This window comes from Emys orbicularis, chromosome 1 (assembly GCF_028017835.1).
Source record: "Emys orbicularis isolate rEmyOrb1 chromosome 1, rEmyOrb1.hap1, whole genome shotgun sequence".
Taxonomy (NCBI): domain Eukaryota; kingdom Metazoa; phylum Chordata; order Testudines; family Emydidae; genus Emys; species Emys orbicularis.
Genome location: NC_088683.1, coordinates 99,094,202 through 99,097,136, shown reverse-complemented (window position 1 = coordinate 99,097,136; position 2,935 = coordinate 99,094,202).

The window sequence follows — 2,935 nt, the reverse complement described above, 5'->3', positions numbered from 1 at the left end:
CACGTTTGGCCAATTTATCAGCATCTGAAAAATGTCAGTTTGCACATGTTCAGTAGAGACTTCAGTTTTACCAGCTAAATTCTCTAATGATTCCATCCTCATGGAGCGTGCTCCATTACCTCACAGCTTTCCCATGACTAGTGGACTGCACATGTGCCATCCACACAGAGCAATGGAGCATGCTCCATCCACTCACATCTCCTACATGTGACAGGATTGCACATGCACAATCATCACAGAGCAACTAAGCAATGTTCCATCCATCCTGGGGCTGAGCAGGACTTTTCTTGAAATAACTCCTCCTAGCTGCCAGGGACTGCTGTGGTAGCACTGAGAGTAGAGAGACGATCTCCCCTATGCACTCAGTGCTCCCAGGCAGCATGGAAGGGAAGAAGTAGGGGGTGGTCAGGTTGGCAAGAGGGAAGGGAAGCAGGACCCTAGAAGGGCAGAAGCAGGAGGGAGAGGAGAAGGAACTGGGGGCACAAACCGGGGGGTTGCAGAAGAGGGGAAGACGGGGCAGGAGCTGGGGAGAAGGAGATAGGAGCAGAAGGGGACAGGGAGAGGTGTGGTAGGGGGGAAGGTCTGTAACCACTAGAGAAAACTTCCCTACAAAACCTGGAATAGAACCTAGCATTCCCGAATCTCAGCGGTCTCTGCTGTCCAGCAAACAGCTGTGAAAACAACTGGTAAAGTGTTTGTCTCCATGCTCACAGGCACCGACTTTCTCATTTCCGCAGTGGTCCTCAACCCCCACTCTACTCCACTCCTTCCCCCAAAGCCCCACCCCACCCAGCCTCTTCCCGCCCCATTCTGCCCACTCCCCAAAGCAAGCCCCACCCTCACTCCACCTCTTTCTGCCCCTGCTCCTCCTTCTGCCTGCTGCTGAACAGCAGATCATCAGCAGGTGGGAGGCGCTGGGGGCAGGGGAGGAGCTGATCAGTGGTGCCCGCCGGGGGGGGGGGGTGAGTTGTCACCTATGTCCATGCTCTTCTAGTGGTAGGTCCATGTAGAACAGGCCTGCACAACATGCGGCCCCTGCATGCGGCCCGTGTGGGCTCACTGTGCGGCCCGCGGGGGGTGAATAGGTGGGCTCACTGTGCGGCCCGCGGGGGGTGAGTAGGCAAGCGGCGGGTGAGGGAGGGGGGCTGAGGAGGCGAGCGGGCAGGCAGTGGCGGGGGGGTGAGTAGGCGAGCCGGGAGGGTGGGGGGCTGAGGAGGCGAGCAGGCAGGCAGTGGCGGGGGGTGAGTAGGCGAGCTGGGGGGCTGAGGAGGTGAGCGGGCGGGCAGTAGCAGGGGGCAGGTGAGCCGGCGGCGTGGGAGGGGGGCTGAGGAGGCGAGCGGTGAGTTGGTGGCTGACCTGGTCTACTGATCTGGTTTGGCTCCCATCCCCTCTCCAAGGGTTGCAGCTGTCTGGAGGTGCCTGCCTTCCACGCCTTCCTCATTCACACCTCGTTCATTCAACAGGGCAATTGATTACAAAGTGGGGGGAAGATCTTATTCTACTTCTAGCAAAAAGACATCTTTCTTTTACCTTAATTATACTACCTTAGGGGCCCGCTATAACATATTACAAAGGTTCAATACCGCTGTTTTGGTGGGGCGGCGCTGGGGAAGGAGAGTTTGTTTCGGCGGGCGGCACTGGGGGGGGGTGTTTCGGGGGGGCTGGGCGGCGCTGGGGGGGTGGTGTTTTGGCGGCGTTGGGGGGGGGGTTGTTTCCACAGGGAGGGCGGCGCTGGATGTGTGTGTTGTGTTTCGGGGGGGCTGGGCGGCGCTGGGGGGGCGGTTTCGGCGGGGCCGGGGGGTTTCGGCCCTCAGCTGTTTTCTTTGGAGTAATATGGCCCTCGCCGCTTTACGAGTTGTGCAGGCCTGAATTGTAGAAGATAACAGCTGTCCACTGCTACTGGTTACTCCATTAGCTCACGTGGAAGAAGACTGTGCTGTGGATCTAAAGAGCCCACCCCTGCAGATGACCTGTGTGCGGCGTCAGTATGGTTCCATGTGCTGAAATTTTTGGCTTTTAAATTTTTGTAAGATTTTGTTACAAAATTAGGAAGTTATATCCAAAACATTCTGGGAAAAGACCATGAAGGTTGCAAAGTCCAGCACTCCAACACTAGGAAATAGCAGAATTGAAGATGCCCATTAAACCTTCGTTTGGCCCCTTTGTGTGTCATGCATTATGAAACAGTCTTTAATTACATGAAGAACAGGAGTACTTGTGGCACCTTAGAGACTAACAAATTTATTAGAGCATAAGCTTTCGTGGGCTACAACCCACTTCTTCGGATGCATCCGAAGAAGTGGGTTGTAGCCCACGAAAGCTTATGCTCTAATAAATTTGTTAGTCTCTAAGGTGCCACAAGTACTCCTGTTCTTTTTGCGGATACAGACTAACACAGCTGCTACTCTGAAACCTTTAATTACATGATCACATACTGTTTTTTCCTTAGGAGCCTGCCTCATTCAGTGCACAGGATGGATGGTGCTCCAGGGATGAATCAAGGCTGTGTAGTGAAGGAGGCTGTTGTCTATAGGAGCTCTGCCTCATTTGCTGAGTGGGTTGGAAGGTGTGCCTTGAACGAGGCAGGGGCTGCAGGAAAAGGCAGGATAGTCTCATGGCTAAGGCAGCTGAGTGACACCCTGGGGACGTGGATTATCTCCCTGCTTTTGCCTCTGAGTTCCTGTGGGACACGGGGTGAGTCCCATAAACTAACATTTTCCCAGGAAGCTGCTGTGTGTTTCTCATTTTCTGGGCACCCAACCTGGGACACCTGGGTCTGATTTGCAGAAGTGCTGGGCACTCACAGAAGTCAATGGGAGTTCCTCTCTGAATAAAGTGCTGTACATGCTAAGTACCCTGAACAAGCCCATTGACAGGAATTCCGGGCTCCAGGACCAGGGTCATCCTTGGGGGGAGGTGCGGGGTGGACGTGACG